The 12,058-nt window shown below is 37.9% G+C and overlaps 1 protein-coding gene across 3 annotated transcripts in view; it reads left to right on the top strand.

Annotated features, from left to right (window-relative positions):
* RNGTT (RNA guanylyltransferase and 5'-phosphatase) overlaps positions 1–12,058 on the top strand; it is a 178,720-nt gene that overhangs the window by 117,523 nt on the left and 49,139 nt on the right. The gene's annotated exons all lie outside the window — the stretch shown is intronic.

The raw sequence follows: 12,058 nt of genomic DNA, 5'->3' as shown, positions 1-12,058 counted from the left end.
TGGGTAAAATCTAAACTCATTTGAAGAAACTTCAGAATAAAACAGATTTTGAAACTGTTGACTAGAGTTTTAAAAGAAGCATCTTTAATTTTAGACTGTATAAAGACAGTTCCTGAGTTCTGAGCACTAACTAAAATTCTGTTTGATTTGATGAACTGTCTTGCTACTGCAGTTCTAGTGTGACAACGTTAGGCTTCCTGCCTCCTCTCACCACACTAAGATAAAAAGCAAGCATTGATACTGGTTTCAACTTCTTAGGTAAAGAAAATTTTCTTCTTCAGTAGTCCTAAAAGGAATTACAGCATTACAGAATGGGTAAGATTGGGAGGGGACCACAGTGGGTTGATCATCTGGTTCAACTTCCCTGCTCAACCAGTCATTCTAGAGCTCACGGCACAGGATTGCATCCAGATGGTTCTTGAATATCTCCAGTGAAGGAGACTCCACAGCTTCTCTGGGCAATCTGTTCCAGTGCTTGGTCACTCACACAGTAAGGAAGCTCTTCCTCATGTTCAGATGGAACTTCCTGTGCATCAGTTTCTGCCCACTGCCTCTTGTCCTATTGCTTGACAGCACAAGAAAAGCCTGGCTCCAGCCTCTGACAGCTTCCCTTCAGATACCTGCAGGCACTGGTGAGGTCCCCTCTCAGTCTTCTCTTCTTGAGGCTAAAAAGGCCCAGCTTCCCTTAGCCTTTCCTCATAAGAGAGATGCTCCAGTCTCTCAGTCATGTTTGTTGCCCTCCACCGGACCTGCTCCAGGAGCTCCAGGTCTCTCTTGTACTGAGGAGCCCAGAACTGGGCACAGCACTCCAGGTGTGGCCTCACCAGGGCTGAGTAGAGGGACTGGATCACCTCCCCTGACCTGGTGGCAATGCTCTTCCTAATGCACCCCAGGATGCCGTTGACCTTCTTGGCCCCAAGGATACACTGCTGGTTCATGGACAGCTTGTGCTCCACCAGAGCTCCCAGGTCCTTCTTTGCAGAGCTGCTTTCCAGCAGATCAGCCCCAAGCCTGTAATGGTGCATGGAGTTATTCCTCCCCAATGTGGAGGACCCTGCATTTGCCTTTGTTGAATTTCAGAAGGTTCCTCTCTCCAGCCTGTCGAGGTCCTTCTGAAGGGCTGCACAGCCCTCTGGGGTATCAGCCACTCCTCCAGCTTTGTGTCATCAGTGAACTTGCTGAGGAGGCCTCTGCCCCTCCATCCAAGTAATGGAGGAGTAAGTTAAACAATACTGGGCCCACTACTGAACCTTGGGGGACACCAACCACTAGTGGCAGGCCTCCAGCCAGACCTTGTGCCACTGATCACGACCCTCTGGGATCTGAATCACTCTGGGATTCAGCCAGTAAATCTGTCGGGGATTTGACAGCAAAATACTGCAGATGTGGTTGAAGTACTGGTACAGAGTTTACAGAAGTCGCATGTTGTTTTGGCACAGTTAGGCAAATAACGTGTTTACAGTAATTGAAGGTGTGCCTTTGTATTGATCTCCTACAGACAAATATGGAACCCAAGTTAAAGTATTGATCTCAAATACTTAACAGCTTGAAACAATGTGAAGAGGGATTGTCTGTAATTTCCAAGTCCTCTGTTCTGATTTACAGGCTCATCTTTAAATCTTGAAATGCAGACATAACTAAACCTGTGCTACAGTAGTGTGCGATCTTATCACAGTTTACAGCCTGGGCAGTAGTGATACAAACTGAACCAATTCACAAAGCTCCAACCATGCAGCCCTTGCATTTATAGTTTCCTGCTCACTCAAATAGTGGAAAAAAAGCATATAGGTGCATTATTTATTCAATAGGATGAGATTAGAGTTCTGTCAGCTGTTGGACATGTCTTTTAGATAGCATATGTAATTGAGATCCTGAAAAATTGTAAACAATCTTGTGCATTTTTCATCTGAATAAAGGAGTTACCTCTGGGGAGTTTGCCAGATTTTAGTCAGTGTGATTATTTTCCATCTATGTAAATTCCCCTGTGTTTTCATTTCATTTCCATCCATAGATCAGTCTGCAATAGAAATGTTAACTGCAAAATAGTTGCTGTTTCACCCCAGATGTAGTCCTGTTATGGATGAATGACCGATTGTTTTTTTCTGGGCTTCAGTTATTTCACTCTTGATATTGGAGGGAGTTTTACCATTGAATTAAAAAGGATTGGTCTTACGATCTGTGAAGTACTTTTAGAATAAGCCTGATAAAGATGAAGACTGCATAACAAAGAATAAACATAAAGAAAAAAGATACTATTGCATCCCAAAGAAAGACAGGGTTTCTGTAACCTCAGTGACCTAATACTGACACTCCTGCTCAGTGCACATATTTGAAAGAAATTGCATTATTGCACCTTAGTGAGTTACATCTTATCGGCTGAGCCTTGGTAATTGTCCCCTGTATATTATCATAGTACAGCCTTTCCAAGCATCAGGATGATGGTTACATTAACTCTTTTTGTGTTGTGTTTGCAAGAATTTCAATTTGTGCTCTCTCTCAATCTCTTCTCATTACATCAATGTAGTTAGTCTTAGTTAAAAACCCCACCAAAACCACTAACACAAAAGTCCTGCAATAACAACTGTCAGTTAAACAAGAGAGTACTGTATTTTTTGTCTCTTGTGAAACACAGCAGTTGCACTGAAAAGCCCAAACATTAGATGTGTATTACAGAGGTTGTCTCACTTCCCAGCACTTCTCTTTCATTTCAGATTTATTAGAACAATGGTCTCATGAATAACAGCACCTTGTGTTTTCCTAAATTATGATGATGCTCAGAAAAAAATGAAATAAAAGGGTCTTAAGCACATTAACTACAGTTCCCAATGACCTATGAGTTAAATAACCTTATCAGTAGAGAATGTGAAGGATATTTATTTGCTGTGTGCAGTATCTCATATTACAGGGAAGTCTGCTTTTTAGTAGTAGAGATGCTTTTTCTCAAGATGTCTGACTTACGAATATTTCTTAAAAAACCTAAAAACCTCGAACTAGCTCTGAGTCTTATTTAAATGTCACAAATATCAACTGAAAATGTCTCATAGTACCATATTTCTGGTAGCTTCCATAATCAGAATTTCTTAAATGTCCATGCTTCCTTTTACAGATTTTTAATTAGCCTGTGCAAGTCCCTTAATTTTATCTGAATCAGGCTGCTAAAATCAAATCACAAGCAAAGTTTTGGCTTTATTTGCTTTGAATTAATGCCTTACTGGGTCAATATGATATGATTTCAAATCACAGGATAATATAAATTTTATCTAGTACCTTGAAGTGCTGGAAAACATCAAGGATTTTACTCATCTTTGAAGATATGTGCCTCTAAAAAAAATTTAGTGATCTGAAGTAGACATTAACTATTTATTAGTGTTAAGTTTGTATTTTTTTAATTGTATCCATTATTAACAAAACCATATGGGGAAAAAGCCAAACAAACAGTGTTTAGGCAAAGTTCTGTTTAGCTTGGACAATGTCAAGTAACAAAAAATGGGAGATAAAATACAATACGTTCAAGGATAGTGGGGATATCCTTGGATACATTGGAAATTACAAATCAACAACTGGATATAGATACCATGACTACAGTCAAGTGGATGTCTTCTTGTTTTTTAGAAGTGATGTTTCCCTTTTTGTTTTATAAACTAAAAAGGACTGGGGGAGAAGAAGACCTGCAAATAGTTCAAAATGGCTGTGATGTTCTTGATTTGCTCTCATATAGCTACGTTTCTGTCCTTTTATATGCTAGTCTTCCTTACTCTTCTGCTTTGAAAAAAAAAATTAGTAACTGGCTGAAAAATCGTATGAGTTAATTGAATCAGCAAAGATAGCAGAACTGATGTGATAGTTTGTATGGCCTGGGTGTTGGTGCTCCTTCTCTTCCCATTCCCTATTTCATGTGATACTGAAGTTGTTAGTTTGGGCTGTGAACTCTGCCTTCTCACCTGTTTGCAGAATGTCCATTATCAAAGAGCACAAACTTGTTCTTACATGTGCCATCCATCACAGAGACTTTTACAAGTAATACCCTGGTGATAAAAATAATAGTTCCATGTTCCCCTAGTCTCCAAAGATCACAGTCAGTGTTGGGGCTGCATTGCTGTTGAGTATAGTGGAGTTATGAGGCAGAATGCAGATGAAGTTGTACAGCAATAATGGAACAAATAAGGACAAGATGTTGCAAATAGAGGCAAAGATGTGCAGTGTGGGGATGACAGCAGGCAGAGTGCAGGTTTGAATGTGTTAAGTGCATTTATAGCTGTACTGTTGTTAAAGGAAGCACATGTGCTTAGCAATTGCTTACTTTTTGTGGAAATGTGAGAGTTGCAAGTGAAAGTAAAGGAGTAATTTGCTTACCTATTACCTTCAAGTATTCCACTGATACTAGAGTTGATCTTCTGAAGAGGAAATGTAGGGGCATGGTTGTGCAAACAGATTGAAGAGGATGTTATGTGTAGAAAGAACAATGTGGTGGCACAGGAAGGGGAAGCCCAAATATCACCGTGGTAGAAATATGCATGTGCAGCTGCAACATTGGCATCACAAAGGAAACTGGTAGACAGACATTTTAGCCAAGTGCTGTGCTGTAAATATATATGCTGTATTGCTTATATGAGGATACTTAAAATCTTTTTGTAAAGCCTCAGGCTTTTAAAACTATTTTCAAAGTAAAGCTTTGAATCTAACCTCTATTTATACTCTAGTACACTGAACAAAATCTTGTAATTCCACAACTAGTACTCAGGATGCTCTTGGAATTTCTAATGTTGTATTTCAAAAATGAACTCAGCCTCATCTTTTTATATGTTCAAGTGGCAGCCTTGGGCAATCTCCATCTGTCAGATAATTATTCTACTTCAGCTACTCATTTCTCCAGATTTTTAAAAGCTTTGCCTCATATAATCCTAAAATTATCTATATGCTTGCAGACTGGAATGTAAATGTAGCCTTGTATATTTTATAGACCCTGTTCCTTTTTCTTGAACTAGCTGCTGCCTTAAACTAGTCTTTCCAGTTGCTTGTGTCAGTTATCATCATGCTTATCCACTCTGTTAAGATCCATTTCTATCTCGAATGAGATCAAGAAAAGTTCCCAAATACCACGTCTTCAAAATTTTCTTATGTCCCATGTATTTATCTTTTCTAAGTTACATTTCGATAGATATTTTATTCCTCTTTGTCCATGTAGCTTAGATTTCTTCCTACTTGTGAATGTGGAAATGGAGGGCTGATGCCACCCCCAGCTAAACTACTGGAAGGTGGTAGAATCTAAAAGGAGTGAGAGAAGCAGGCAGTGAAGAAATTATATTGGACTTCAGAATGGTTGGCTTTGGCTTTTTCATGTAATAGAGGTGGTATCCCACATCAGGTCCCTTTGAACTGCAGAGAGGCCCAGGACAGCTGGTTGATCTTCAGGAACAGCTTCCTCAAATGCACAAGGACATACTCTTCCCTTTGCAAGAAGACAAGCAGGTATGGGAAGCAGGTACAGCTTGCTTGAATGGGGAATCCTAAGTCAACCTACCCAAAAAATGAAATGTATGGAATCCGTAAACAGTGACAGACCTCCTTGGAGAATGTAAAAACGGTGTCTGGGTGTAGAGGGAAGGAAGTAGGAAAGCCAAAACTCAGCTGAGATGAAGGTGAGTCACTGATGTCTGTAGGTACCTTGTTAATGGAAGGAAGACTTAAGGAAATGGTGTGATGCTGATACAGCACTAGACAGTGAAAAAGATACAAAAAGGCTGAGGGTACACACTGCAGCCTTTGCTTTGGCAAAGTCTATTCTCAGGCTTTTGAAGTCCCTGAACCTCATGGCAGAGTGCAGGGAAGTTGAAGTTAGGGACTACTAAGGCAAACTGGACCTCAGGATACTGGAAGGCAAAACGTTGGAATTGGGGCAAGAGTTAGCCCTTGGAGCAAAGGTGGCCAACTAATGTGATAGCTGGGCTGCAGTGGAGTAGATGATTCTTCACCTCTATTCAGCATGTGTGAGACTGCACGTGGAGTACTGTGTCTTGTTTGAAAAAGACATTTATACACTGGAGCAAGTCGAGTGGAGTGCCTCCAAGACCATTGGGGGATTGGAGAACATGACATACAGGGAAAGGCTGAGAGAACTGGGTTTCCTCTGTCCAAATATGAGAAGGCTGCATAATACTTTACTGCTATTTACTACTCCTTGATGGCAGTTGATAGAGAAGATGAAGCCACATTGCTCAGAGATTCATGCTGAAAAAATGACAAGCAAAGGACGCAAATTGTAGAAGGTCACGAGGAGAAACAGTGTGATGAAAGTCAAAACACTGTAGTAGGCTGGCAAGTTGTGGAGTCTTCATCTTTGGAAGCATTCAGAAGTTAATTAGATGAGCCTGTGAGCAACCTGATGTAACTTGGAAGCTGACCCAGTCCTGAGCATGAGGCAGATGACATGCAATGGTCCTTGCCAATCAGACTTATTCTAAGGTAATTCGCAGATCAAATGTTAAATATTTAGCAAATAACGTGGAACTGTTAGACACTTAAACTAATATGTATTTAAAAACATTTTTGGTTTTCTTTCTTCATGCTTTCTTTACTGTAAATAGATTCTTCCGTACAGTAGAGTACTTACAGTAAGAATACTCACTGTACATATATTTCATTTACAAATTGTGGGATTGTCCTTTTTGAGAAGATTTTGTGAGTTCCAAAGTAAAAAAACATGTAGTTTTTATGAACAGGAATTTGATATTGTTCTATGTTATACACTACTAAGGTTTGCCAGATGCATAATTTAAAAGCCATCTAATTTACATAGAAAAAAAGGTTCATCTTCCTTTTGCTGTAGCTTGAAATAGATACTCTGCTCTCAGACTTAACTGGAACTCAGTTGTGAACATTTTTTTTCCCCACCAGTACATATAAACTTTTTAAATTATAGGACTTGTTAGAGAGTATTTGTGTACATCTTGTTCAAAGTGCTTTAAATGGATTTTAGAAATCGGTCTGAGCTTCTTAGAAATGCTTTTTTTGCATTTTTGCATGTAATGACTATTTGGTCTTTTTCAGACAAGGGGTATTTTCTAGATTTTTTTAAAGTGTTTTATGAATGGTACTCAGAATATTTTTTTCTCCATAAATTGTTTACAGTATGAATTATTTAGTTGTTTGGAGGTTTTTTTGTGGTATGTGTTTGTGGTTTTAGTTTGTTGCTTAATGAGATTTTATCATCTGTTTTCTTGAGTTTACAGATCTGTACATTTTAAACTATGTTCAAAAAGGAGCATTAGTATAGGATTATTAAAGAACTGAAAAGTAAGCATTTTTCCATGGTGTTTGAAATTAAAGAAGTAATTGTGGGAATGAGTCCAGAGGAGGCTCCAAAGATGATTAGAGGGCTGGAGTACCTCTTCTACAAAGACAGGCTGAGAGTTTGGCTTGTTCAGCCTGGAGACGAGAAAGCTTCCTGTGCCTGAAGAGGGGGCAACAGGAGAGCTGGAGAGGGACTATTTACAAGGGCCTGTAGTGATAGGACAAGGGGGAATGGCTTTAAACTGAAAAGGACAGATTTAGATTAAGTATTGGGAAGAAATTCTTCACTGTGAGGGTGGTGAGGCACTGGAACAAGTTGCCCAGTGAAGCTGTGGATGCCTCATCCCTGAAGGTGTTCAAGACCAGGTTGGATGGGGCTTTGAGCCACCTGGTCTAGTGGAAGGTGTCCCTGCCTGTGGCAGGGGATGGAACTGGATGATCTTGAAGGTCCCTTCTGACCCAAAACATTCTGTGATTCTATGAAACATGCATTTAAAGGGAAAAAAAGCTCGACTCAGATTGCTTCCTTGCCTTCTGCGATGTATTTCAAAGAAGAATAAAGCAAGGGAAGGGAAAAGGGAAAAGAAATTACCACAATGGTAGTGTAGAGCACAGAGTCTGGACAGACAAAGATATTGTACATGTTTCTACTCTTCATTGGTCTTACTCTGAGCATTTTATTACTTCATTTTCTGACAACGCCAAACTCACAAATCACAAAAGAACAGATATAAGTACTAAATAATGAATATATTAAAGATAAAAATAATTCATGACAGTCATAGCTCCAAGACTACTGTTCAGTTTGCTTTGATACCATCAGAATATTTTGAAATTGGTTTAGGAATTACAAGCCCAGCTTTTTGCGTCTTACTGAATTCACAAGTACTTTGGAATCAGCAAAATGTGTCAACAAAATAAATGACCCTGGTGCAGTTTGTTTGCATTTCTGCCATAACAGTGTTATCAATATGGTATGTATGCAACTGTGGGCTTCTGAAATACAGGGAGATTATCAGCAGTTTCACCTTCCCTCCTTGATAGCAAAGAGAAACTCTTGGTACATGCGCTTATCTTACAACTTCAGAGACATTAGAAAAGAAACCTACTTAATCCTTTTTCAGGATAATTATCTAGTATCTTTGGTTTTGTAGGGATTCACATTGTGATGATTGATTTAAAAAAAAGATACACGTACAGGATGAGTTTTTGAAAACTTGCATTTTAAGGGACATTTTCATTTTGAGGAGATAAATTGGATTTTTGATATCTGTTTAATGACTTAGGATGTGCCATAGGTTTTGTAATTTACGCTTGCTGTCTTTTTAACTGACACCTAGCTTGTAGCTTTTTTTTCCTGGGACAAGATGCTTATCCTGTCGTAGAAGCACATTAAAATCAGTGAGGCTGTGGGTGCATGTATCCGTCAGTGGGAGATCAGTTTGCATAATCAAGGCCTGATGAGTCAATGGTAGTGGAGAATCCGTGTTGTTGCTTACCTGAGCGAAAGGGAAGAGAACGGCAGCTGCGGCGTATGGAGCACGTGCACATATTGCACTTTTAGTGGGAATTTGTAAAAAGCATTTAATAGTTTTCTGAAGAGTTTTGGTTCCATCTGACAACAGATGTGAGTGTGTCATCCTGCTAGAGGATCTTAAAAAGGCCCAAATTCCTTACTTTCATAGTTTTTATGCTTGTTTGCTTTTTACAAAGCAGTCATGACAGTGAGTGCGAAGTACAAACATGGGTTTATACTGAATTCCATTCTGAAATCGACTTCAAGGCTTTATCTTAAATGCAAGGAAGATATGTACATTCACAGGAACTACTTGATTTTTAGCCTTATTGTATATTTGAGAAATAAGCCTTTATTTTAACTTTGAAACCCAGATTTCCAAAATTGTAATCTTGTTCAGCTTCATATGAAATTAATCAGAATTTTTATTTTATAAATATACAGATCTATATGCATATGTGTATGTGTATCTACACACAAAGGTGACAGCTTTACAGTTACTTTAGATTGTAAAATTTACAACAAACAAAAATGTAAAGGAATCTCATTGTCGGTTATGAATCAAAACAAGTCTTCTCTTTTCTTCTTCATGTTTACATATGGAAGCCCTATCTACCTTTTAAAACACTTCTTAATTTTAAAGTTTATCCATTTTATTAAATCAGTCTCTGCTCTTCCTAATTTTTCACTTTCTTCATGCAAATATATTTCTTAACTGGACATTCTCTACTTCTTTTTCAAATTTTACTGCTTTACTAGTGAGGTTTTCAGTGCCTTGATTTAGTGCTTTTAAGCTAGGTAACTAAGTGGTTCTTCACCTGTACTCCACCAACTAGTGTTCTGTGGCTTATAAATAGCAGAAAAGTTGTCTATGATTAACAGAGAAGCGAACACCAGTGTGTTGCTCGGCTTTGTATGTATAAGCTGAACAACTTTTTAATCACCTGATAGTGAAGTTTATATCAATGAAGATACAAAAGTATGTGAAGTATTTGGGGGAAAGGGGAGGGCTGTTAGAGACAGTTCTGATGTTCTTGGAAGATTAAAAGTGTTATTGTTATTATTGCTAGTCATCCTATCTGTTGTCAGACCTCCAGCATCTGAGAGGTATAGGGTAAGAAGTTTTTGTTTTACAGAGTTTTAGTGAGGTTGCTGTTACATCTCCTCAGCACCAATGCATGTATCTGTACCAGTTTTCAAGATGGGAAAAATGAACTATGAAGTGGAGAGAAAACTCTCTCAGGACAGCATGGTGTGTTGGTAAGAAAAGGACAGTCCTCAGCTGTACCCAGCAGATGGCATTTTTCCCTCTTATAACAACTAAATATTTTCAAAGCTATAATCTTTGGCTATTTTCATACTTAAAGCCTTTTCTTCACAAAGTATTAAAAGATTGCACTGTGAGCAAATATTTATCAGTGGATTATAAATGAAATATAATGTGTATATCTCTAATTATAGGATAGAGAAGATTGGAATGAGAAGAGTGAAACAGGATAGTGAATTTGATGATTTTATTTTTTTCCCTCTCAATTCTGCATGTCAAAGCCATCAATTCACACAGATGTTTATAAAAGCACTTCACTCTTTTGGTGAATGTTAAAGTATCAAATTCTCAGGTTTTTAGTCTTTTTTTCTCAGGAATACAGAATTCTACTTGAAAGTGGATATTGAGTTGTAGGAGATCTCTTGATTTGTGGAATAGATTAAGACAGATAGTTTGACAAGTGAATTGGATGTCTCGTAATGCAGGCTCTGAGCTATTATCTCCCCTCCAGAAGGGGAAATTTGCTATAGACATGGTTAACTCTTCTCAACTAATGTATCAGTAACATTCTGACTTTTAATTTGTAATTAAAATGATCTGTACACAGTTCTGACTCAAGACTTACTGTTGATCATTCTGGTCTCAGTCGAGAAGAGAAGCAGAAATTATTCAAGTCTCACTGAGCAGGATGTTTGAGCTTGGTTTCTGCACAATGCTCACTTTTATAAAAAATCTTCACACATTACTTGTGTGTTAAGAAAATTGTGTTTCAAAAGGTGAATTCTGTATCACGATAAACTAGAATAATGTTTTGGTTTTAGAAGAGGCAATGGTATGGTAGGGCATGCAAATGCTTTCTTCCAGCTAAAATAGGCAGTAAATACAGCTTGTTTTAACAGCAGAAGTATTAAATTCAGTTATTTGAATTATGTGTCAACAAAACAAAATGTTCAAAACTGGTCATTTTTCTCTTTTGCTCAGCTGTTTAATAAGATATGATTAATGGTTTCTGGATGGTGATAATTTCTCTGTTGTTTACTTTAGTTTTGCTCTCATATTAAAAATAAGAGGAAGCTATTACACAACTTAATTTTTTTTCATGTATCATATGCCAGTTGTTTCTTTGTAATATTCAGATACATGCAGTATGGAGGAATATTCCAGGTGTTCCATGTGTTTTCTTCCTTTTTCAGAGATTAAGATTTTTTTTATGTTGTTTGACTGGCAAATTTTGTGGTTTGATAGAGCCTCTATGGGCAAAAGACATGCCTATGTCCAGACTGTGGCAAGAGGAGGGGCCATTGTTTTACAGTTGTAAAACACTTTCATTTGAGTGAAAGCAAATTGGTCCCACATATTTAAAGCATGGCATAACCTGCACCAATTACTTAAAAACTTACAGTGTTGACAAGTTTACTGGATAAGCCTGAGGATGAACTATGAACCCTATTGACTGCAGAAAAGAACTAGTATTGAAATTATATGGCACTGTCAGTTCTGCTGCTTTCCTCTGTATAGATTGAGGGTCATTCATTTCCCAAAGGATTTTATACAGCATTTGGTCCAAATGTATTTGTTGCTGAAAGCTGAGTTATGAAACTGATGACTCCTCTAAAGCAAAGTTTCATGCGGAAAACCCTTCTTCTTGCATTCTGATCCTAAGGAAAACAATAAACTTTTCCTTTCTCTTAGTTTTCAAATGTCAAATACAATAATTATGTTCTGTCTTAGCTGTGAGTGATTCATATCTGAATGAAATGCCTGTTTGCTCTCTGATAATAAATTTTCTCTGCCATAATAACAAGGTGGTGTTGAAAGTAACTTCAAAAAAGGAATGATAAAGATTCCTCTGAAGGAACAATTGAAGCTTGATTTTGCAGTATTTGTATTAATTGTTGTCTGATAGATACTATTCTACTGCTTCAGGAATGTGTTTGCATATAAAGTTAACTTAGAGTTAATGCTTTTTCTGTGCATTTTAAATC

Source organism: Corvus moneduloides, chromosome 3 (assembly GCF_009650955.1).
Source record: "Corvus moneduloides isolate bCorMon1 chromosome 3, bCorMon1.pri, whole genome shotgun sequence".
Taxonomy (NCBI): Eukaryota; Metazoa; Chordata; class Aves; order Passeriformes; family Corvidae; genus Corvus; species Corvus moneduloides.
The sequence above is the reverse complement of the archived record's forward strand: the minus strand, read 5'-3'. Positions and strand labels throughout refer to the sequence as shown.